Below are 26,527 nucleotides of genomic sequence, written 5' to 3'. Positions count from 1 at the left end.
ATACACACACAAATCAGTCACTATAACACACCACATAAACAGACTGTCACATGACCATATCAATAGATGTAGAAGAAGCTTTTGACAGAGTCCAACATCACTTCATCCTAAAAACTCCAAAGAAGCTAGGAATAGAAAGAGCATACCTCAATATAATAAGAACCACATTTAAGAAAATTACAATGTTATATAAAAATGGGGAAACATTCAAGTCTTTCTGCTAAAATTAGGAATGAGACAAGGGACTGTAGTGGTGGTGAATGAATATATTAAGGAACAGGATATATTTGAATGAAAACATGTTCACTAAATCTATCACTATACACAATGAATATAGGTCAATAAAAATATTATGCCTGTGTAATGAAGCACTATGTAACCATTAACATGTAAGTGTACTGTGTTGGTTAGTTTTAACCTCCAACTTGACACAATGTAGAATCACCCTAGTCTGAATTGCAGGAATGCCTACATGGCATTTGGTCTTTGGGCCTGTCTTTGGGGGGGTTGTCTTGATTATTAATTGATGTAAGAGGACACAGCCCATTGTGGGCAGCATCATTCTCTAGGCAGGGGGTCCTGAACCATACAGGACAGGAGAAAACCAGATGCTTGCAGGTAGAAGCAGGATCAGGCATGTGTGGATTTCTTTTTTTCTGCCCTTGACCATGGAAGTGATAGAACAGTATTCTTAGGTTCCAGCTTTGTAGACCAGGCCTTGAACTCACATAGATCTGCCTGCCTCTGCCTCCCGAGTGGTGGGGCTAAAGGTGTGCACCACCACCACCCAAGTCCCAGCTTTATCATCTCATCAATGAACTAGAACCCAGTATTGTAAGCCACTAAACCACGACAACAGAAAGGAAATGCGGTGTTTGGGGATACTAATTGAAAAATGAACACACAATAGTTTATAACCATTAATTTTTAACTGTCTAGAAATTCATATTTAAATATTGACTTAAATGTTTGAATTATAAATTTTCTCTATAAGTGTCCATGAACATTTATACCGTTATGAGAATATTCAATTCCTGACACTGAGAATCTGATGTGAGCCATTTTAATGTTGATGGTGACTTCCTTGTGGATGCTTACCCACTCCCTGGTCTCTCATTTCTTTAAAGTCTTGTTTATTAAGGTGAAGGGGGATAGGAAGACAAGGCAGTTGTGTGGTTGGCAAAGACATTGCCTGGACATCCACAAGGACAGCCAGCAGAATGTAGGACACCAGCTGGGGCTATACAGCTGACCCAGCAGCAAGTCCCCTTCTCTGGTCTCCCCACTTATGCTTGGATTAGCAGAACCAGAGTTTTTCAATGTACTCCAGGTGGATTTATTGCGTGTACTGAGTGCTGTTGTGCCTGGTACTACTACACAAGGCATTAAATGAAGGTTGAACAGGGCAGTGCCACCTGTCTGTCAGGAAGAAGGTAAGTAGATGCAAGCTTCACTAGTGGTGATTGTGCGGACAGCAATATTTTTAGATCCTTGGGGAAAGGATGTTTAAAAAACCCCACTGATGAATAAGTTCCGTGGTTCTAGAGCAATCCCCGGCCAGAGCTGAGGATAGACGTTTCAGTGTCTGGATCCTAGTGACTCACCACATTCCAGAGGGCCTGGGGCTGGAGGATGATGAGGCTCAGAGGGGAGGAAATAGATCAGAGAAAAACAATGTAACATAAAGGGCTGACTTATTCATAAATGCTACGTTTCTTTTGAAGGTGAATGAAAATAATTTTACTTAGGAAGTGAAGTATGCCAATTTGCCTACAAATAGGTGTTTATTCCTGCATTACAGAGAAATAGGGCTGAATGGGACTATGTCAGGGACGCTTCTGGGAACCCAAGAATAGACGAACAAGAGCAGCAGCCCAGCCAGCAAGAAGAGCGGCAGGGATGTAGGTGCGCCCCTCAGCAGCTGTGCAACCCGGGTGAGCAAGGACTCAGTTCCGGTTGTTAGTTATCCTCTTCCTTGCACTGTATTAGGAAGGTACATGAAATGGAGGTGGGAAGTGTAAAAGACATAAACGGCAGGATGACTAGTCATTTTAAAGGTTTTTTTCATCTTTTTAAAAAATTCTATATGAAGGTTTGCAGGAATGTACATCTATGCACCACATGCATGCAGTGCCTGCAGAGGCCAGAAGAGGGCAGAAGATCCCTTAGACCTGGAGTTACAGATGGTGGTGAGTTGCCATATGGATGCTGGGAAGCAAACCCAGGTCCTCTGCAAGAGCAGTCAGTGCTCTTCACCACTGAGCCATAGCTCTAGCCCTGACCAGTACTTTGATGACTGTGATGAAAGGAATTACATATGTCATATATAATCTGTGGCTAGAATGGCAATTTTAACGGAAAGTACTCCACTTTCAAAGATAAAATGCTAGGTGCCCCTCCCTTAAATCACCATCAGAAAACGTGTTCTCCGTGGAGTGCCCTTATCATCTGAAAAGTCAATACTTACCCAAAACACAAAGTAATGATTTCTACAGTTTACCCTTAAACATGTCATCTTTCCTATACCAACTATTTAGCACTGTGCTAAGAAAGATGAGTAGCCAAAGATCCATCAAGATGTAAATTAGTGGGCTGGAGAGATGGCTCAGTGGGAACTAGTCAGGTATGTCTGAAACAACTGTCACTAGGAACTATGTACACTGAGGGAGGAGTACATATATGTGTTAGGGGTAGTGGTAACAAAGGGGACCTGGAAGATGGTCCCGGCCGCAAGGCCAGGACCTGACAAAATGACACCAGGTGGAGTGAGGAATCATTGATACTTTGGCATTCTTGGCAGCCTTTCACACCACCGTCTTGTCAGGGGAGGGTAGAGCTGTCAAAGGTAAACTGAGTCTCAGAAAGCTTCTCCAGGTCACCCCCCTCTTCAAATCTCCACTCAGGTTATCTGCAGCTTCTGTCTCAGTGTTTTTGCTTATGGGATATGGTGGGGGTTTTATTTTGGTTGTTTGTTAACACAGGCTGGGTCACCTGAAAAAAAAAAAAAAAAAAAAAAAAAAAAAGAAAGAAACTTCTATAAGGAAACATTCCCATGAGATTAACCAGTAGGAAAGCTTGGGACTACATTTTCTTAATTAGTGATGGATGTGAGAGGGTCAAGCCAACTTCAGGTGATTCATCCCTGGTCCAGCAAGTCAAGGAGAGCAAGCCATTAAGCATCATTCCTCTGTGGCCTCTGCTTTAGTTAGTGCCTTAACTTTCCTTTCTGATGAAATGTAAACTGAAATAAGCCCTTTCCTTCCCAAGTTGTTTTTGGTCATAGTGTTATAAGAGCAAGAGAAACCTAAGTAAGACATGGAGCCGAAGGGATTGCCTGTGCCTGGAGCAGGGAGAGGGCAGCATGTCCATGGTGCCTGCACTGGGACAAAGTGAACAGGCTGCACATTGACTGGAGAGCTGGCAACAACCTCCAATAAAGAACATCGAGGCAGAGATGCTTTAGGATAGGACTGGGAAACCAAGCTGGCCTCAGAGGTGAGAAGATATCTTTCTAGTGATATCTAAAATGAAGAAAAAATGTGAGCACTTGATTGCATAATTTCAGTTATATCTAGAATGGGTTTAAAGTGATGTTTAAAAAAATGGTACATAGTTGTGCATATTATGGGGCACAGTATGCAATTTTATAGATATTCAGTATAGCATGGTCATATGAAAGTAATAGCATACCCACAACTTTTGACATCATGCCTTTGTATTGGGATGTTGTATACCAGTAGCCTCCTACTTCAAACAATTGGTCAGGAGGGAGGCAACTTCAGACTGAGGAAGTAAACAAAATTTACAAGGCTTGGGAAGTTCCTGAAACTTACAAGATTCCCAAGGCTGCTACCCAAAGAGTATATAAGAAGTAACAAAGGGCCGGTGAAAGGAGACTCTGGGCCTGCAGGTCATTCTGGAAGCTTCTGGGATGAAGCTCTTGCTTTTAAGATAAATAATCAAGCAATTGATTTTTTTTTCTTGTAACTAAAAATGTAGTCTGCCAGAAAAAGAACTGGCTGAGAAAAGTATCTTGTATGCCTAATCTGTTAATCTATAAGAGGTTGCTTGGACATGAATGTATGTGGGTTTTTGGAGATAATTTGTTTTTCACCTGTAATATGTAAACCAGTCATGTAAGGGAAATGGGAAGCATTTCTTTTTTTACTTATATTCACCTGAAAAATAGAATGTCACCACATTATAATTTTTATGCTGCTTGAAAGATTTTGCTGGTGTAAATAAGCGGTAAGGGATATATTAAGAATACACAGAAGGGCTACACCTGGATAGAGGTAAAAAAAAAAAGAGAGAGAGAGAGATATGATAGAAAGACCCTAAAGGTAGGTGTGTGTGTGTGTAGGTGTGTGTGTGTGTGTGTGTGTGTGTGTGTGTGTTCCTTTTTCACCAACCCCAGTGAGTTCAGTTTGCCCCGCTGGCCAGCCCCAGAGAATTAAATGTTACACCCTCAGATAGAAAAGTCAATTGAGCAATTAGTCCGCCTGATTTCAAGGCTCCCCCATCAATTCCTGGGCTGCTGAAGGCTGGTCCTCACGGCAGCAACACAGCATGGGAACACAGAAACAAATCCTGTTTTTTGTTTTGATATATTCAATTACCCATGTCCCCCACAGTGTCTGCTGTGTTCCTGGATGTTCAGGGTTCTTCTATGCAACTATTTCCAACCCCTGTCAGCCATCTTTCCCCATCCCTGCCCTTCCCTGGTGCCCACTCCTGTCCCTTGATAATCGTAGTGAGCTGCAGTTCTTAGCTTCCACATGTGAGAGTGTGCAGGGTTTGTCTTTCTGTGTCTGATACCTCATTTTATGGGATGCATTTGGGGTGATGTTTTGCTATGGCTAGTCTCTGGATATGAGTGTCTTTGATAAGAATACAGACTTAACTGCAGAGTCATGGGTGGGGCTCAGACATATGTGTTTTAAAAGATGATTCCAGGATTCTTCTTATTGCATAGAGATACCTCCTGGAGATGGATGTCTGAGATCTCAAGATAGCAAGGTGTACTAGCTTGCTTTTCCATTGCTGTGATAAAAAAAAACACTGACCAAAATCATCTTGGGAAGGAAAGGGTTTATTTGGCTTACACTTCCAGGTCTCAATCTATCAGTAAGTGAAGCCAGGGCAGGAACTCCAGGGATGTGCTCAAATAAACTCTGGAGGAATGGTGCTTGCTAACTCACTCTCTGATCCAGGCTCAGGCATCTTTCTATAGCATCCTTTATTCATCTGCCTAGGGATGGTATCACCCACAGTGGACTGGCACTGTCACTTTAATCTGATTTAGGCAGTTCCTCAGTTGATGCTCCCTCTTTCCAGCCGAGTGTAGGTTGTGTCAAATCGACAGCTAGCACAGAGGGTAAAGCCAATTTTTGGTCAGCGTTCTAGTGTTTTTCAAATTATGCCACGGTTCTACTCCATCAAACCTTGAGAGAAAATTTGTTTGCTGGTGACAGAGAGTTCCATATATCCTAACTTGTCTTTCTTTTCTCTGGTCCAGTGGGACTCCTGAATGTCTATGAGTGTTCCTGGCTTGGAGTCACATGAATGTCACCTGCTTCACTTCCTTGTTTGACACAAGAATACAAAAATCCATTAGCAGGTATGATTTAGCCTTCTTGCTATGTAGCCAATGGCCATACACTTTGTGGCATAAAATCCTTCGTTATCTTATGTTTCCACGGCTATGGAGTTCAGGCATGGCTTAGCTGGACCTGTTACACAGGCCATAACATGGCTATTGGCCAGGCTGGCTCTTAGATAGAGCTTGGAGCTCCTCCAGCATTCCTGGTTGTTGGCAGAATCCACTTCCTTCTGGTTATACAACTAGAGGTTCATGGTTCTCATTTGCGGTGAACTGTAGGTCTATAGGTCTATAGGTCATTGGCAATTTGTAACATGGCTGGTGTGTCTGAGACAAGTCCAGACAGATGTTCTCTGTCTAACTCCCTGGGTAGCCATTGCATTCACATAAGGTAGCTGAATGAAGAAAGTGATGCCCATCTTCTCTACAGAACGGCTGTGTATTAACTCGCTTAGGCTGCCATGAAAAACTACCTTAGACCATGCTGCTTATTGCATCATAGTTTCTCTTACTTTAAAGGTGGGTAAGAGGACCTAATCAGTCTTCCAAGGCCCTGGTAGGCAGGTTATCCAATCCCAAGTGGCCAGCACTAAATACATGTACATATGAGCAAGACTAAATGAACAGAGCTTTTGTGTGTGTGAGAGACTAATGATTAAAGAAGAGGTTGTGAACTTGATAGATTGGGGAGATGGGAATGAGAAACTGGATGTCAAAATGATGTAAATGCAGCACTCACATATGAAATTCTCAGAAAAAGAAATGGAGTTAAAAATAATTTACAACCTCCCCAAGCATTATCAGGCTGGTATTCAAGCATTTCAACACATGAGCTTGTGAGGGACAGTTCCCTAGACAACTTATAAAGTTGTCACATTGTAGCTGTTGCTGTCCATGCCACTTCAGAGTCTTAGGCTCAGCCAGTGAAGACCCATTTGTGAACAATGAGCATCCTTTTTCCCAGCAAAGCAAATACCTTCCTGGGAGCTCCCAGCAGACAGCTTAGCTTCCTTGCATGCCAGGTAGCAATTTCCATATATCCACAGATGCTGACTTTGTTTTAACAGAAGGAACAAAGAATTTTCCTGAGAAGACACAGAATTTGTTACAGACTTTAGTTCCCTCCAAGAGTTCATTGTAAAAACAGCCTTGTTTGGTTGAAGTTGGTTTCACCATGTGGCTCAAGCTTCAAATTTGAAATCCTTCTAATTTAGTGACAACACCTGAAAGTCTGATGGCTGTGTACTCTTTGTTTACTCCTCTGCAAACTAAGTTTGAACCAGGGTACCCTATAGGTCCTGTACAGTTTTCCCATCTTATGCTCTATCAGTCTTGTCCTTATCTCTGTGTTAGGAGATTGCAGGGCAGTAAACAGCAACATCACCACCACCACATTATTACTATTTTGTAAACAGTGATATTTTTAACATGCTACCTTGGATAGCCAAATTGTATTTCATAATTGTTATGTCTGGCCTCCAAGTGTTAAGTCAATTACTATAATTTCTCCTTAAGCATATACAGGTCAAGTAGAGTCTTTCATTTCAAAGACTAAGGAATGACAGGCTGGTGGCTGCTGTGTAAGGGAAGGAGCCATTTCATGCTCTAGTCCCACTGCAGTGTAGAATCTTAGTCACTTTTGTAATACACATCAGATCTTGCTAGCTCATCACACCGAGACAGTTACTGTCAATTAGGAAATGAGATAGTTATTTAGAAGTTATCTCTGTTGTCCAGTCTGCCTGGTTACTTAGGGTCAGGACTTAAAAAAACCATTTTGATAAAACAGGAGCCTAGGGACTTGGTGATAAAATCTAAGCTTTTCAGGTCAAGAGGAAGAAGCAGTCAGCATTTGCAGTTTAATTAGGAAGACACACAAATTGAAGTGTGGTCTCCCACTGAACATGACTGATCAGCAGATGTGGCTAATTAGCTATAGTAGACGAGCTGGGACTATTGTCCTGCTCAGGGTTAGACAGTGAACCTCAGAGACAATGGTAACATGAGATGCAGGCTCTCAGACTCACACATGCCTGTCTATTGTGGTGTTTCACAGTTCAAGCCCACTGCTGTCTGTTTTCACATGCCACATGTGACTACTGGGGACCAAGAGCACACTTGGACTGATTAAGAAGAAGTGAAAAACAGTTACTTTGATTCTCAGTCGAAACTGAGCTCTGTAAACCAGCAGAGTCACTTTACAAAGCTCTGGGCAGGTCCCAGCTGTTGTCTGTTGACCCTGGAATAAAATGACAAGCTCAGGCTGTGTAGTGCAGTGATGTAAACAAAGTGCAGAGAGAAATGCAGGAGTCTTGGATTCCATTCTTCCCATTTTGGTTTGGCTACCACAAATTGTGTGACTTTGATGCTTTATTCTCCCGTAGGAGTGTGGTCAGTCACTCTTAGGAGGGAACCGCACACAGCATGGGTGGGGGGGAGGGGTGCTCCCTCTTGGGCCCCAGATTAGGCACAAACCACATCCAAACACCTATTTTCATGGAGAGGTTTGGCAAGCAGGGAAGAAAAGTAAAGTGGCCGATTTCTGACTCAGGCAGAAGACAGTAAAGACTGATCTTACAGGTGTGGTTTTTAAGAGGAAAAATGGGAGGTCTGTTAGACTTGGCTGGGATGCGGTGGGATGTTTGGATTGCTCATGTTAATTAGGACAGCCGAAGGAGGCTTTTGATTGCTGGACTTCAGTGATAACCTGAATCTTGGTGATTCGCCTTAGAAATATATCTGGCATAAGAAAGTGGGCAAATAAAAGAACAGATCTCTGTGACCAGCTTTAGGGATGTAATCTGTGGTTCACAAGGGAGAGGGAAGGAGGAATGCAAGGCTTGCCAGTGCCGTGTTTGCCATTCTCAGCCTGCTAGAACGCTTCACTCTTTAATGGTGGTGCAAAAATATAACATTAGGGACTGGGGGGATTTGAAAACAGCATGAAGTTGTCATGGTTCGTTTTCCTTGCTTGTTTGTTGTTTTTGTTTTTGCTCAGGGTCTTACTGTGTAGCTCTGATGGGTCTGAAACTAGCCATGTAGACCAGGGTGGCCTCTGCCTCCCCAGCACTGTGCGACCACCCTTGGTGGCCCCATGACTCCCTCTCTCTCTATGTTTTTGAGACAGGGTTTCTCTGTAGCTTTGGTGGCTGTCCAGAACTTGCTCAGTAGATCAGGCTGGCCTCAAACTCAGAGATCTGCCTGTCTCTGCCTCCTGAATGTTGGGAGTAAAGACATATGCCATCATCACCTGGCTAAAAATAACTTTTTTTATTCTATAAAGATCCCTTGTTTGTTACTAGTTTTGTTTGTTTTTGTTTTCCGAGACAGAGTTTCTTTGTGAAACAGCTCTGGCTGTCCTGGAACTCACTCTGTAGACCAGACTGGCCACGAACTCACAGAGATATGCCTGCTTCTGCCTCCTGAGCCCTGGGATTAAAGGTGTGCACCACCACCCCACACAATACTAGTTTTGACTCTAAGTAAAAGAAAGAACAATGAACAAAAACAAACAACAACAAAAGACTTCACCAGATTTTAAGCTTTGACTAACTACCCAGTTTTCAAAACTTCCATCACTCCAGGATTGACACATCCTTTCACTACCCCTGCACAGAGCTTGAGGTATTGCACTGCAATCGTCCATTGCATGATTTCTCTTATCTGAACAGCAGCCTCTCTGGGCTAAGGAACCCATCACCCTGTTGTTCATGAAAGCTATGTTTCCTAACTGGGTTGACAGACATCAGTCAACCCGCTAGTTTGTGCCTCTTCCTAGAGTCAAACGCAGCATTGTTGAGCATTTTCAAGACCCACTCATTGGAAGCCTGCAAGAAACCAAGCTTCATCCGTTGTCGTCAAGACGTCCCACGGTTTGATGACTCAGGGAGGGACAGACCCACAGGAATGGCCTGAAGGATAAAAAGCAGTGACTGGATACCTGCCAAGGTATACCCCTAAGAGAACACGCCACATGCAACAGAGTTAGTGTAGAGGGGACTGTGACGGATGGGCACTTTGAAGGGGTGCATGCGTCCTGGGAAGGCACCTGGAGACGGGTGATCCTGGAACTGCCTCTGAGGCTGAGGCAGGCTGGCAGCAACTAACACAGCTGGCCATTTCATTCTTTAGAGCAGATGGGCATCTGAGTAAAAAGAACACCCTTTCTATACCAGCTCCACCAGCCCCAACAAGCTAGGCTCAGCCATGAGCCCCCAATTAAAGAGACGAGCAATGGCCACGAATGAGAGGGTATTTATTCAACGCATCCATGTTGGGATTAGAACAATACATAAAAGCATCCGGTTGATAGCCCCTCCCCCAAGTCCATATTTGGGTGCTGACTTGAACTTTAGGTTTAATGGCAGGGAAACCGGTACAGGAGCAAGGGGCATGCATAATCCAACAGTACTGATTGGAGTGTAGTCCCACCCAACAATGTCTCAAAGCCTGTCTTCTTCAATACCTTCCAGTAAGGATTGTGTGTAGACGTAGCTGTGCAAAAATCCCACAGTCTGAGTCTTTCTTGAGGGGCCGACACACCTTTGCCTAATACATTCCTACCTCCATGTCCCCTGAATTCTTTCCTTGATGGAGACAACCTGGAAGTACCTTGTAGAGGTCACAAGTGATCTGTCCTCTGCCTTTGCCTATGGGTAACACCATGGCACTTTCTCTGGGCAGGTAGGAAGCCTGCAGGGGTCAATACACTACAGACTTAGGAGCTCTAAGTTGAGAGACTGGCCTAGGCCAGGCTTAGAGAGTCACAGATGGCTGCACTCTGTTCTCTCACTGGGTCCCACTTGGGCTGCAAGGCCAGCATCTCAGGACTTTTCCTTCCTTAATGGTTGAAGTTTCATCCCGTGAGAGAAATCCCATAGGAGGATGGGGGCTGAGCACAGGGCTTGCAGCCTCATGCTGCCAGGTCACCCTCAGAGTTGAGTCTGGGTCACCTGATGCTGTTCTGTACCTAAGGGGGCTGGCTGAGGTGAGGGCCTTGAAAAGTTTCTGTACCCCATAAGCCTCTCCGATGATGCAGCAATCCAAATCAGGCCGAATCAAACCCAATTAGAAAAAGCCCATGTTTAATGGATACAGTGCTCCCAAATGATTTTCTAGCCCCGGAGAGAGGAGATGGGAAAGAGAAACTGGAAAAGTACACAGTCTGTTTTCTGGGGGAGGGAGGGGGCAGTTTAAATACTCTGTGGGAGTGGTCTTGAGCATCTCGGGGAGAGGGGGTCATCATTTGGTGGGCTTTCTGAGATGCAGCAGGGTTTGGAGAGAGATGGGGGAGGGGGCCTTGGGGTTATGCTTTCACCAGAAAAGGCCTGTCCTTCTGTGTAATGGTCATGGCCAGACCGTGCCCACCCCCAGTATGTTAAGAGTCTGACATGCAGGCAGTCATCTTTGTGCCAGAAGATGTGATGTTAGCTGGCAATAAAAGCATTGCCAAGTGGAGAGAGCCTGCACAACAAAGGGACACTTTTTTTTCTTGTCTGGGGATAAGGGACCCACATTTGCACTTTGTGACCGCTGACTCCAGCAGTCTGCCTGCACTGTCCTGAGGGCAGGTTGCCCTCTGCTGGGCAGACTGGAAATAGCTATGCCAAAAATTTCAAAATCAGCTGGGGCATGGTGGTGCACTCCTTTAGTCTCTGCACTTTGAAGGCTGAGGCTGGGAGCTCTGTGAGTTGGAGACCAGCTTGATTTACATTGTGAGTTCCAGGACAGTGAGGACTACAAAGTAAGAGCTGTTTTAAAAACGAGAGAATTTATGCATGGATTTTCTTCAGGAATGCTGAAGCCTGGGAAATACTTCTGCAATGATTGGAGATCATGAATAATTTAACAGTTTAATAACTTAACCTTTGCATTGCTGCCTCTGTAGCAGACTTTCTTTTGGTAGTGATGACGTCAAAACCCTAGAGGGAAAATGTCATTAGTAGAATTTTGTTCTCTTAACCCGTTGTGTATGTGTGTGTGTTAGATGTGTGAGTTGGGAATAATGTGTTTTGTGTGTGTGTGTGATGTGTGTGGTATGTATGTATGTGTTGTGTGGGTTTGTGTGTGATGTGTGTAGGATGTATATTTGTGTGTGTAGTGTGTGTATGTGAGGTGTACGTGTGGTGTGTGTAATGTGATGTGAATATGTATGTGTTGTATGTGTATTTGTGTGTGGGATGTGTGTATGTGTAGTGTGTGTGTTGTATACATGTGGTAGGCATTGCGGTGATTCACAAATAGAAGGTGGAATTTGAGGTTTCATCAGGTATATGCAGAAGTGTTAGTCATACAATCCAAGCCTCTGTCTATACACAGCAGCATGTACTTATGTCTGCCTGCCTTTTAAATTGACGTAAAACTAGACATACATAGGATGAGGGAATCTCAGCTGAGGGACTGTCTTCATCAGACTGGCCTGCAAACATCCCGATGAGGCATTTCTTGATTGCTATTGATGTGGGAGGGCCCAGCTCACTGTGAGTGGTGCCATCTCTGGGCTGGTGGTCCTGGGTTATATAAGAAAGCAGGCTGGGCATGTCCTAAACTGTTCTGGAAAGAGATGCAAAGCTTAGCAATTAGGTGGCCCACTTTAACATCACCCAGGACAGCCCTACAATCAGTTGATTGACAACTAACCATATTTATGGTGCTGAGTACCAGGACAGGTGCTAGCCAACTAGAATTAAGTGAACTTAGCCAAACAGGATGAAGAAATAAGTAAGCAAATTCACATTGTGGTGTAAGTCCTACAGACATACTGCTGTGGGCTTTCCCAGCAAATTCTACTAGGGACAGACATCAGGGAAGGGCATGCCAAAGGACACAAGACACCCTGTCTATGCTAACACCCTTTCAGTATGGGGGTGTCAGTCATACAATTGTTTTTTTTCCCCAGAGACAGGGTTTCTCTGTCTTGGAACTAGCTCTTGTAGACCAGGCTGGCCTTGAACTCACAAAGATCCGCCTGCCTCTGCCTCCCCAGTACTGAGATTAAAAGCGTGCATCCCCACTGTCCAGATCATACAATTTTTTATTGTCTTTTAAAAAAGTGGGTTCTGGAGAAATGGCTTAGGCGTTACAAGCATTGGCTGCTCTTCCAGAGGTCCTGAGTTCAATTCCCAGCAACCACATGGTGGCTCACTATCATCTATAATGGGATCAGGTGCCTTTTTCTGGCATGCAGGCATACATGTAGGCAGAACACTGTATACAGAATAAACAAATCTTTTAAAAAAGTGTATGTGTGTATGTGTGTGCATGCACACACGTGTGCACAAGAATGCAGGTGTTTGCACAAGCCAGAGGTATTGTTGTAGTCCCTGGACCTGAAGTTACAGGAAGCTGTGAGCCACCTGAAATGGATGCTAGAGGCCAAACTGAAACCCGCTGGAAGAGCAGTGCGTGCTCTTAATGAGTAAACCATCCCTCTCTAACCCAAAGTCTTTTTACTTTATATGTGTGAATGCTTACCTGCAAGTATGTGCACCACATGTGTGCAGAACCTCTGGAGGCCAGAAGAGGGCATCAAAATCTCTGCAGCTACAGTTATAGGAGGCTATAAGCCACTGTGTTGGTGCTGGGAACCAAACCCAGGTCTTCTATGAGAGCAGTAAGCATTCCTAACTGCCGAGCCATGTCTCCAGCCCCTAGTTTTCCCTCACTATTGTTGTTGTTGTTGTTATTATTATTATTATTAGACAGTGTTTCTCTTGGCTGTCCTGGAACTTGCTTTGTAGATGGGGCTGGCCTTGAACTGAGATCCACCTGCCTTTGCTTTCCAAGTGCTGAGATTAAGGTGTACACCACCACTGCCTGGCCCTTATTATTATTTTTAATGTCAAAATCAAATGCAGAGCCTTGAACATGCTGGACAGCCACTTTGCCACTGAGCTACACTTCAGCTACTTGGTGATACCAAGCAGGGGATTTTATGATCAACTAGAGGCTGGAAATAATTTTTGTCTTTAAAGAAACTACATTATTTTGCTAATAAAGAAGAGCAATGTGGATTACTAAGAGGCTCCGGTAAATTTAAATTCACTAGAGGAGCTGGACAGCAAAGGAAGCTTAATTTCAGCTTGGTTAAACCCAACAGAATTGTAAGAGTGAAATCATTATGCTAATTTAATTAAAAATGTACAGAGAAAAACAAACATGTTAGCGAAAATTGTACCTACTCACATAAGCTTAATGAGTTTCAAACTGGAACTAGAATTGAATTAGAGTTCTCATCTGTATCACACTGAATGATTAACCTGCCTCTTTTTTTTTTTTTTTAATTCTAGACAGATTATAGGACCACACATCTTAAAAGTTTTAGAAAAACAGAGAATGAAATTGATTAGTTTGTAAAGTCTTAGGATGAGGATGGATTAAGTTCAAAAGAATAACAATAACAGAAAAATTGGGCAACTTTAATTTATAAAATGAACATCACACCAAGCAAGATTTAAGAATCATTGAAATAAAACGAAAAGTATAGCCCTGGAACTAGTTATAATAATAGTCTAATTTACATAAGAAAGTTTTTATTTTTTTCAAAATTATTTATTTATTTACTTATTTGGTTTTTGGAGACAGGGTTTCTCTGTGTAGCCTTGGTTGTCCTGGAACTTGCTTTGTTGACCAGGCTGATTTCTAACAGAGATCCTCCTGCCTCTGCCTCTTGAGTGCTGGGATTAAAGGCATGTGCTACCAGCACTTGGCTAACTTAAGTAATCTTCTAAAAGGGATTTTAAAAAAGAGTTTTTTTTTTTTTTTATGTTTATGGATGTTTTATAAGCAAGCATCTCTATGCACTATGTGCATGCAGTACCAGTGGAGGCCAGAAGATGGCGTGAGATTCCCTAGAACTAGAGTTCCAGATGGTTGTGAGCCATTATGTAGGTGGTGGGCACTGAACCCAGGTCCTCTGCAAGAACAGCCAGTGCTCTTAAGCACTGAGCCACCTCTCCATCTTTTCCCTCATCATAATGCCCTAATGTTTCTCTCAGGGTTCTCCTATACATATGTGTTTGTGCTTGAAAATTTATGTATATGTGCTCTATAACATAAGTAAGACTATAACACAAAACAAAAACTAGGGAAGCAGAGACATTAGGAAAACTAGGTTAAATATGTCAGGCTTCCTCTAAAGACCTCTGTGCTTTACACATTATTATAATATATACATACACTTTCTGTCAGGCTTTCCCATAATAAGTGTATTTTATTTTACCATAAGGGTATAAAAAAAGGATATAAAAGAACAGATCCTTAGATGGGTAGTACTTTACTTACAGCCTTAAATTAATACCATATTCTCAAGGGACTCATTTTTAATTCAAATGGCATTCAAAAAAAGAAAAAAAAAAAAGAAAAAAAGAAAAAAAAAAGAAAGAAAAAGAAGAAAAAAAACGTGTAGCCACTTTTATTTTCCTGGTGCTTTGGCTGTGGGCTGTGGCAAACATAATTGCCTGGGGGGGGGGAGAATTTGCCTTCTGCCTAGGGGCAGAATTTTATGACTTTTGCATTATTTTCCACCAGAAACCAAAGGCAGTGCTGTCTCCAATGTAAGGAGAATCAGCCCTTCAGGGGAAACCTAAGTGTGTGCATCATTGAGGCAGAGCCCAGCGGAAATGCTCTCTCCTGGTTTTATAGGCTGTTAATCATGAATTGCAAATGAATAGCAAGACTATAAGGCTTAAGATCGTGTAGGTCCACACCAAGGATAAACCCCAAGGAGGGCTTAACAGCAGCATCCTGCTATGGAGTCCACACAGGAGAGAGGGGGCGCAGATAGTATTTCAAAGCTGCGGTCAGCACCCGATAAACCCTGGTAGGAGAAGGCAAGTGGTATCAGGGCAGTGGCTATGCAACACTGTCAGGGTTCCGAAGTATATCGCTGGCTTCTGGTGTTGAGTTCTGCTGTCCTTGATTGGGGTGAAGTGATGTGACTTCTTGATAGTGCCAGGTTGCTGGTGGCAGAGGGATGGGGACCAGAGCCCCTACACACCTGACCTTGCTGGAAACCCTGCTGCTCTGTTGTTGACTAGGGGTATCTCCTCTGCAAACCTACACAGGCCAGGATGAGAGGCCTGGCAAACAACATGGATCTGATGCAGCATTCCAGATGCAAGGGAGTTCTGAGGATGTACACTTTGTCCTTTATGTTCTTTCAAATCCTGACTGTATATTTTAAAAACCAGGGCTGGAGGGATGGATCAGTGGGTAAAGTGTGCTGGGAGTTTGGGTTCTTGGGGCCCACACAGATCCCAGAGGGAAGTAAGAGACAAAATCCAATGGTTCCATTTCCAAGTCAGTTTAGGTCCAGGAGCAGATAGATGATCGGCTAACACTGGACCCTGCTGGCGGCCTGCTAAAGTACTACTCCCCCCCCCCCCATGCTGTTCCACTAGCTACAACCCAGCCTCCCACCAAAAATTTAGAGTAAAAAATTACCAATAGCCAAATGCAGATATGGCAGGGTTATGTGCCTGATAAGCTTTCAAACAAACAGATTATAAATCGTGGAGATGAATCCTCAGGCATTTTTTTTGTGGAGAAAAGGATGAACGTAATGGCATAAAGGGAAGCTATGATCTAGATGATGTGCCAGATTGTATTCTCCTGATTACTCAGCTAAGGAGGGAAGAAGGGGTGTGTGTTAGAGTTTAACTCTGCTCAGTCAGCAAGCCTGCCCTCCTCAATGATGCCCAATTCCCAATTCCCATAAACCGACTCCGCTGGGTGTTGGTGGAACATGTCTTTGATGATCCCAGCACTCTGGAGACATAAGCAGGTGGATCTCTGTGAGTGGAAAGGGAGGTTACTTGGAGCCTATAAAAGCCCAACCTAGAGCCTTTTGGTGAACTCCCACCCGTGGCCCCTCCAGTCTCTGTGATGGAAGCTGTTTGCATGTCATACTCCCCCCTTGCTTTGACTGGTGTTTCTTTAATCAGATGTTTGCATCCCTGCTATATCTGTCATTTTTTGATCACCACCCCTTACCCAAGACCCCCATAATGTCCACACATGCACTGTGTGGCATGTGTGAACCTTCACTCATAATTACATAAAAGAACATGCATGCACATTATACTTTATAACCATTGTTAAGGGAACGGCTCAGCAGTGTTAAGAACATTTGCATCGCTGTGCACCCATCACCTTGTCTATACACTAAAACTTTTTCATCTTAGGAGTTAGACTCTCTCTACTCACATGAAGCTTTGATTTTTGGTTCCTCACACCCTACCTCACCCCTGCAATCATGATCCTATTTCTGTTAATTAGGTATTTGGCTAGTCTAGGCACTCCATCCCCCACACCCAAGACATCATTTCTATGTGTAGCCCTGACAGTCCTGGAACTCTCTGTAGACCAGGCTGACCTCAAACTCAGAGATCCACCTGCCTCTGCCTCCCAAGCATTCGAATGAAGGTGTGTGCCACCATGCCTGGTTTCCATTTTTCATTTCTGATGACTGGACTATGTCCTCTGGTGTAAGATCCTTAAGGTTCATCCATGTAGCCACATGCATCTGAATTTCTTTGCTGAAGGCTGAATTATATTATGTTGTGTGATACAGCAATTTCCTTCCTTCCTTTCCCTTCTCTTCCCTTCCCCTCCCTCCCTTCCCCCCTCCCTCTCTCCTCCTCTTCTTTTGCTTTGGTTTTTTGAGATAGGGTTTCTCTATGAAACAGTCCTGGATGTCCTGGAACTCACTCTGTAGACCAGGCTGACCTAGAACTCACACAGATCCTCCTGCCTCTGCCTTCTGAGTGCTGGGATTAAAGGTGTGAGCTACCACTGCCTGGCTAGCACATTTTCTTTATTCATTTAGGCATAGCTGCTGGGCTGCCCTTGTTCCTATGGTATACCCCCAGACTCTGGCATAGCCTTTGATACTTTCTGTACCACATCTTCTTGGGCCCTCTGTCCTCATTCCAGCTTTGATGGATGTGTCTAGTGAGCTGGGTTCAAGTTGGCTGTCTTCTATCTAAAGCCCCGAAATACTTGGGGACTTAAAGGCCCAAAGACAGTTCCAATCAACAAAGAATAGGAACCAGAGAGAAAAATCAAAGCTCAGCCTGATAATTTTGAGATAACCATTCCAAGAGGCCTTTAATGAGCTTCTTAGGTATCCTCGTGGCATCTAGAGGGTAAGCCTATACCTTCAGCAGTGCTCTGGGTATTACATATTTTCTTTTGTCTGTCTTAGTCACTGTTCTATTGCTGTGAAGAGACACCATGACCATGGCAACTCCTATAAAAGAAAGCATTTAATTAGGGGCTGCCTTACAGTTCAGAGGTTCAGTCCATTATCATCATCATGATGGGTTGCATGGTAGCAGGCAGGCAGACATAGTCTGGAAAAGTATCTGAGAGTTCTACATCCTGATCTATAGGAAGGAGAGAAAGAGAGAGAGAGAGAGAGAGAGAGAGAGAGAGAGAGAGAGAGAGGGAGGGAGGGAGGGAGAGAGAAAGAGAGAGAGAGGTGGGCTTTTGAAACCTCAAAGTCTACCGCCCCAGTGACACGTCCCAACACTCCACTAACTGTTATCCGGGCATTCTTATTCAAACCACCATACCCTCTATATGTTAGTTTGTATTGCTGTGAAGAGACCCCATGACCACTGCAACTCTTACAAAGGAAAACATTTAGTTGGGGCTGGCTTACAGTTCACAGGTTTAGTTTATTATCATCATGGTGGGACATGGTGGGACATGGTGGCACACAGGCAGACATGGTGCTGAGAATTTTACATCTTGATCCACAGGCAGCAGAAGCACCCATGTCACATTGGGGGATCTGAGCGTATAAGACCTCAAAGTCCACTGGGACACTCCAACAAAGCCACACCCACCCCAAGACCACACCTCCTAATAGTGCCATTCCCTATGGGCCAAGCATTCACACACAAGAATCTGTTCAAACCACCACACTGTCTTACTGTTTTAATTTCATGGCACCTGCTTCCTGGGATTACCTCCCAAAACAAACCACCTGCATCCACATTCCGGGAAGGTCTGTTCCAGGAGTTGTGGGTGACCTCCATTGTGATACCTGCTGATTTTATTCCCACTTCCCCTACAAAAGAACATTTGTTTCTGTTTTACAGTTCTCCATTACAGCATTAAAATATATGAAAATGCCAATTAAATTAAAGTGTACAGGTATTAAAATGCTGCTTATTTTGGAATAGCTACTTGTAGTTTGGGAATTCTGAGAAGATATGCAGACAGGGTCAGACTTAGAGCAAACCAATCAATCCATCGATCAATCAATCAATCAAACAAACAAATAGCAAAGCCAAATTGGCTTTCCATTTCTGCTCCTCCAACCAAAAATGGAAGATTTCAATAGGACTACTTTTGTTCTGTATGGATTGGCTATGCCCTTTCTGAGTTACCATCTGTAACCATTAATTTTCATTGTCAACTCAACAACTTGGAACCACCTAAGAGAATCAAAGGGGGAACAAAGAGAAAGCCACCAAAACGTTGGCATCCCCTCTGTTTCCTGGCAGACCCCGAGGACTCAGGGCTATGTGCTGTTAGCTGTTTGCACTCCCATGAGCTCAGTGCCTTGCCTTGTGCTGCCATGGAGACAGGTAGGTGCATGCTGCAATAGTGTGGGGCTTTCTAGGAGGGCCCAATGTTGGCTCAGCAGTTGGCTGTGAGATCCACAGGGTGCCATCAAGGCAAGGGGGAAGGACTCACTCACTTCGTCCTTGGAAGACGAGCCTGAGAAATGAGATGAGAAGCCACTGCATGTCATCTGGAGTGTGGGGATATTCCTGAACCTGGAAATGGCCCCCTGACAAGGCTCAAGGAAGAAGCTAATCAGAGCTTCCCTAGTTTGACGAATACCACGAGGAGGAGACGTGGTGGGTCGCCCTGTCGGGACGCTTCCCTGGAGAAATTGGGGGTGGCCTGAGGAGGGAGCTGTCGAGTCAGGACCCCATTCCTTCCCCCCCCCAATTAGGCTTCACAGAACACCCTAATTGGAAAGTGAAGGGAGCGAAGGAGGCTGTTCTATTTACATAGGTCAGGCTGGGAGTTTGTGAGCCAGGGGAGGGGAATGGGGAAGGCTTAAATGAAATGAGATTAAAGTTTGATTTATATTGGACTGGACTTTGTAATAACGAAAAGTCAAACTGCTTGTTAACACCCGAAGGTGACAGGAGGAAAGCGATAAAATGTGCCCTGGATTCTTCCAGAAGAAAAGGGAGGCCACACAGAGTAATTTAAAAAGACAGCCGTGTGAAAAGTGCTCTTTCCAGATTGCTCTTCACTACATAGTCCAGTTAGTACAACAATACAGCTGCTATAAAATGTTGCTCAGGACAGCAGTGCTGGGGGGGGGTGGGGGAGGGAGCCCACTTTCCTACACTCCTGACTCCCAAGAGAGTAAACAAGCCACTAAGCTAGTAAGCCTACCCCTCCGGCCAGCAGCGCCAGTAATGTTATTCTCACTCTGCCCCAAGCCTTGTGAACCAGAGGCCACTGAAACCCAGGTTCGTCTTCAGGCTTCGCAGGAGCGCCGCTTTCAGGCGATCCGCAAGGGCCACTGCGAAGTCCTGCGTTCATGCTCACTTCTGAGAGAAGCTGTCAATTACAAAGCAGAAATAAGCTTGCTTTGAGACAAGAGCCATCTGCTTTCCCAACAACCCTTTCAGGTGCGAGTGGGTGGTGGTCTACGCCTTTAACCCCAGCCCGCAGGCAGAGGTAGGAAGATGTTTTGTGAGTTCCAAGCCAGCCAGGGCTATATAGCAAGACACAGTCTCAAAATAAAAAGAAACCGCTCCCCTGACTCCCCTCTCCACCCCAACACGCATGCAATCACACAAACACCAAACCCTTTTAGAAACCACTTTGGTCTCCCTTTCATCCCTCTCAAGTTCTCTCGCTGGATCTGTTCTTCCTGCTGTACACAATTAGAGTGGACCACAGCAGATCCCACACGTGGGAGTCTGGACCCTAAGTCGGTGACCTCAGGCTATCTATCTTTTCCCTGGGGTCTGAGGTTGGATGCTCCGGGCCACTGTGGCCCTGTGAGCTGCAAGCCCGCGTCCGGCTGGCAGAGGGCGCTCGGCTCCCCCGGCGGGGCTCCGGCCGAGAGGAGGCGCCGGGGCTGGTGAGCATCTCCGGGCGGCCGGGAGGGGGTGCGCGCTTGGGCCGCTGCAGCGGGGCTGCTGTCACCGTGGACCGCACCTCGCTGGCTGGTGGGCGGGAGAGCGTCTTTGTCCGGCGAGGCGTCCTCAGCCTCGGCCATCCCTCCGATCGGAGCCGGGCGGCCTGGGCGGTGCCCAGCGGTGAAGTGCGCGGGCGGAGGGCTGGCTGCGGCCACGGCCCCAGGTACCTCGGTGCCCCAAGCTCTCCACCTGCGCCACCTCTGCCCGCTCTCTGTCAAGTTGCAAGACGACCCGGGTGGGTCAGGAGTCTGGACGCGTGGGCGCGTTGCAAACTCCAGCTGCGAAGGAGCTGCGTGTGGAGGTAGCCCGGCCCGGGATGCTCCCGGAGGCTGCCCTGGCCTCTCGGCACATCCTTCTTGGCTCCTCCAGACCCAGGTGAGCGACTCCTGTCCGCGTGTCCCGATCCGGCTGGAGACAGGTGCAGAGCGGGGCGGAGGCGGCGCCTTTTGCTGGCTTCTCTGGCATCAGAGCACCAGCTCTCCGCTGCCCACATCCTCTGCTCCGCCGGAGAGAGGCTGCAGCCCACTCGCACCTCCCAGGGATGCCAGGTTGAGCACCGTGTTTCAGAGGCGACAGCGGGTTAGCCGAAGCGAGCTCCCTCCCCCCTCCCCCCCCAGCTTGGGATAATTCGGTCCGTGTCTTCGTCTTAATTTAGCACCAATGTGTTATTTCCTTGGAGCTCTAGAATGGTAAGGCTTGCTACATCCATTTTTTTTTTTTAACCCCCTTCATTCTGAGGCTATACAGGGGGGAACTACAGGCTTGCATGTGATGTTACTACCGTTCTATTTTAAATACAAACACCCAGAGAAGTACGCTTGGCCGCCTGCCAGAGGCGCCTGCACTCTTTGTTATGTAAGTGCTTAACAAAATATTTGCTGGTTGGTAAAGTTAAGAGCGGTTACCAGAGAATGTTGGAGCGCAGGAAGTCAGAACCATGATTTCTGTCTTAGCTCAAAACTTTCCTTCAGGATAGGCATGTGATGGCTTGGATATCATTTAAAGGCGACACGAGGTCCTTTAAAAAAAATCTGTAAGGCAGAATTTCACGGGTTAAAACACGAACAGGTTTTTATGAAGTCTGTTATAAAAACCAGTGGGACATCTCTGACTAACAATGGAAAGAGATTTAAAGAAATAGATCCCCCCCCCCCCACAGCCTTTTTGGCTTTTAAACTATCAAGTATTTTTATTTTGCCGTCACGTGGAAGTGGCTAATTGTGAGTTGATAGTTATTAAAGATATCCTCATATATATATATTTTCTGGGTGAAAAGATGAAAGTGGAAAGCATAGGATGCGCGAATGTCTAGGCAATTTGATGTTTTTCCATCCCCTTATATTCCGTTCTCACTGGTTCAGGGTGACAATGTTTGTTATGTTGACAGCTTTCTGGTGATGGTCATGTGGAGTTAGGGGCCAGACTGTTGGTGGGCTTCGCTTCATTTAATAACCATACAGCCTAAGGTGCAGCTCCGCGGGTGAGTTCCAGGTAACTCAGCCGTGCAGGTGGAATATAGGGAGAGAAACTTGTGTTGGACCAGAGAGAAGCTAATGGATTTCAGCCTGTGTCTATTTTCATTTAAGTAATTTTCTTGCTTATTTTTCCTGCAAAGAAAAGCTGATGTGGTCCAGAGACCCTTAGTTGAACAGAGGACACCCATGGGAGCCTTAGTGGGGCTCAGTGCGTTGTGTGGAGGGAGCCCCGAAAGTTCAGCGCTCCTTTTTGTTTGCATGATTAAAAAAAAAAAAAATCAAGTTTCACCAAGGATTGTTCTTCCCACTGAATTGACATTTTCTTGTACTATATCAGAGTGTGAACTAGTCAACCAAGTGCAAAAAGCCTTTTTGGTATTATTAAGGACAGAGGGGAAGCTGGCATCTTTCATATGCCCACATTTCCACACCTTGGGGCCAGCTCACAGAGGCTTCATGTGAGCTTATATAAGAGCTACTACGGGGCTTTTCGGTACTCGGTTAAACTCCCTGCTTTGGCTATTACATAATTGGCATGGAACTAGGCTGTCAGAGCTGAAATCGCGGGGGAGGATGCATAAAAAAAAACTAGGCTCATGTGTGCGCTCTCTCTCATACACCGGCGTGCACACACATAAACACTTAAAAAAATATAATGAATTGCTGCTTCCAAATGAGAGGGAACAGCAGGGATGGTGGTTTGTGAATCAGAGATAAGAACAGTGTTGAGAGGGCTGCTGGAATAGATAATTGTTCTGTTTAGCATTTTCTGGAGACTCAAATGCTGGCTAGAAACCACTGTAGCCCTTTACACCTGCTGGCAGAGGCCTGGAAGCTGGGGAGCTGGTGAATCTTGGGCTTCTTCTGGTCTCTCACCTGGACTTACTTTGGGGGACCCTGGGAGGAGCACTGGCCGTGTATTTATGTGGTCTCTCTCTCTCCCTCCCTCCCTCTCTCTCTCTCTCTCTCTCTCTCTCTCTCTCTCTCTCTCACACACACACACACACACACACACACACACTTGGATTTTTAAATTTAATTTAATTTTGTGTGCATTGGTATAATGGTGTGAGCTGCCATGTGGGTGCTGGGAATTGCACCCGGGTCCTCTGGAAGGACAACCAGTGCTCTTAAAATCACTGAATCATCTCTCCAGCCCCCAGTAATTAATTTAATATTATATACATTGGTGTGAGGGTGTCAGATCCCACGGAGCAGCTGTAAGTGCTGGGAATTGAACCCTGGTCCTCTGGAGGGAGGTCAGTGCTCTTAATCGATGAGCCATCTCTCCTGCCCCTTGGATTCTTTTTAAAATAGGGATAATTCTCTTGACACCCTCTTAGCCCCAGTTACAGAAACCCAAGTCTCTATGATCCTTGAAACTGTTCCATTTGCTAAGTTATATGTAGATGTTACCTTATAAAATAGCCTTTTCTTTTTAAAAATTATTTTATGGGTGTGAGCTTTTGCCTGCATGTATGTCTGTATACCATGTGTACACAGTGCCTATGAGGGCCAGAAGAGGGTGTCAGATTCCCTGGAACTGGAGTTAAAAATGTCTGTGAGCTGCTTCATGAGTGCTGGGAATCGAATTCAGGTCCTCTAGAAGAGCAGCCAGTGCTTTTAACTATTGAGATCTCTTCCCAGTCGCCTGAGACCACATGGAGTTACTGACACAATGAGGATTCCTGGAGACCAGCCCCATGTTGTGTAGTGTCTCGGGGACTTCTTTTTGGATCTTAGTGTGATCTGGAGAGAATGCAGTACTGGCACAAGTTTTGTACAGGAAGTTGCCTGTAGCTAGTCCACATCTGGGAGGCAGGCTGCCAAGGAAGAAGGAAGGAAAACAATCACAGAAAGATACTCATTAAAAAATAGTAATGGGAACAGAGAGCACCAGCTTTGCTGGGGACCTTCCTGTACAAACTCCTTAGCATCTCTCTCAAGTAGAAGTTTTAAAATAGTATACAAACAAACCCAGACTTGGGAAATAACTCACAAGAAGCAAAGCAGGTTGGGAAGGACAAGATGAGCCACCAGACTGTCTGATTGGCAGTTTTATCAGCAGCTGAAAGCCTTTAAACAATTCCTGAGGTGGGGGGTCTCTTGCAAAGAACCGAGAAGGGTCTCCTTTTGCCTAACCAAGTTTTACTTTATATTGGAACTTGAATGTCTTCTTATCTTCCCATCGTTATCCATCATCAGTCACTTTTCATCTGTTATCCATCATCTGTCATCTGTCATCCACAATTCATCATCCATCCATCATCATCATCACCCATCACCAGTCATCTGTCATCCATGATCCACAGTTCATCATCCATCATCATTATCACCCATCACCTATTACCTGTATCCATGATCCACAATTCATAATACATCATCATCATCACCCATCATCAGTTACCTGCCATCCACTATCCACAGTTCATTATCTGCCCATTGTCCATCACCTATCACCAGTCACCTGTCATCCAGCATTCATAATTCATCATCCATCCATCCATCATCATCACCCACCACTTGTTACCTGTATCCATCAACCACAATTCATCATCACCATCACCCATCATCAGTCATCTGTTATCTGACACCCACAATTCATCATCATTATTATTACTTATCATCAGTCACCTGTCATCCATCCTCTACAATTAATCGTACATCCATTGTCCATCACCCATCACCATTCATTCAGAAAGACCTTTACCAAATTCACTGGACTTCCTTATGAACCTCTCTTCATCTGTGGCTTGTTTTCTGGCCTGGAAGATCACAGCACTTGATATTACAAGACCCTTTCTCAGAATGACCCCTCCCCCAACAACAGACCCCCCAATGGTGGTCTTTATGATGTGATGGATTTTATGATGTGTACATTACATGATATTACAATTATTCTGTAAAAAATCATTTTCATCATTGAGTATGCTAGCTTTCTGTTGCTAAAGCAAAATGCTAGAGGCTGGCTACTTACAGAAGTGTCCAACCCATAGCTTGTAGCTGGTGCATGTGGCCAAATCTAGCTATGAATATGGCTCAACATTGCAAACTTACTTAAAACACCGAGACTTTTTTTTTTTTTTTTTTTTTTTTTTTGTAATTTGATTGTGTTGTCCTGAAGCATATACTTTACAGGTGACATTGTGCCTCAAAGTCAAAAGGTTGGACACTCCTGAAACAAAAAGAATTGATTAAGTTCTATATCCTTTATTTCTTTTGTGTGTGTATAACAATGATAATTAAAAAGAGGTTGTGAATTTGAGAAGGAGTGGGACAGGCATGAGACACAGGAAGAGCTGGAGGGGAGAAGGTGAGGTAGAAATGCTATAAATGCAATACTCATGTATGAAATTCTCAGAAAAAATGTGAAAATAGAAAAAATAAAACTTTTTTATTAATCTATTTATGTAAAACAAAGCTTTTAAGACCCACACATAGATGAGAATGCCTTTAGCCATAGAGTAACAGAAACAGAATAATGTAGGCCACATGTGTAATGCTTTCTGGAATTTGCCTGGAAAAGTAATACCAAACAGGATTAGTGACAGTGGAATTCATTTCATCTGATGTATTAATAATATGATAATTTTTTGTGGTACGCATGTCAGTTAGGTTCCAAGAAAAATAACTCAGGTTGTCAAACTTGGTAGCAATCTTCTTTACCTGCTGAGCCATCTCATAGCCCTCAAATCCTGTACTTTATTTTTTGTTTTTTCAAGACAGGGTTTCTCTTTGTAGCCTGGGATTCTTAGAACTTGATCTGTAGAGCAGGCTGACCTTGAACTCAGAGAACTGCCTGTCTCTGTTTCAAAATCCTGTATTTTATGCTAAGAAAGTTCCATTTCAGGTACTCAGTAGCCATGTTTGTGTGAATGGTTATTGTATTGGTGACTTTTATAGTAGATTTTAGGTTGGAACCATACCATAGTGGACATGAAATTCTGATGTCATCTCTAGCACTGCATTCATTAATCCTAAGACATTTGTTCACATTGCTTCCCCGAAAGCACACGACCTGTTGCTCTGGTGAGACATCCACAACTGGGGACAGGCACAGTGTCCTTGTCCTCATTACTAAGCAATCTAGTGGAGGAAGTGGGCAGTCCTGTGGATCAGGGCTGAGGTGGACAAAAAGGGCTTTGACAGGTGATGCTTAGAGGATGAAGGACAGAGCACACCAGGAGAAGACAGGAGGAAAGGCAGGGGTTTGTGCAGCTGTTGCTGCTAGCATGTTCTCAGGAGTTTGATTCACTTGGAGCAAGCCT

The 26,527-nt window shown here is 44.6% G+C and overlaps 1 pseudogene; it reads left to right on the top strand.

The window, feature by feature from the left end:
- Positions 1–20,730, top strand: part of LOC127237067 (beta-1,4-galactosyltransferase 1-like) — a 59,657-nt pseudogene extending 38,927 nt beyond the window's left edge.
- Positions 20,731–26,527: the final 5,797 nt, after the last annotated feature.

The sequence above is a fragment of the Phodopus roborovskii genome, unplaced genomic scaffold (assembly GCF_943737965.1).
Source record: "Phodopus roborovskii unplaced genomic scaffold, PHOROB, whole genome shotgun sequence".
NCBI lineage: Eukaryota > Metazoa > Chordata > Mammalia > Rodentia > Cricetidae > Phodopus > Phodopus roborovskii.
The sequence above is the reverse complement of the archived record's forward strand: the minus strand, read 5'-3'. Positions and strand labels throughout refer to the sequence as shown.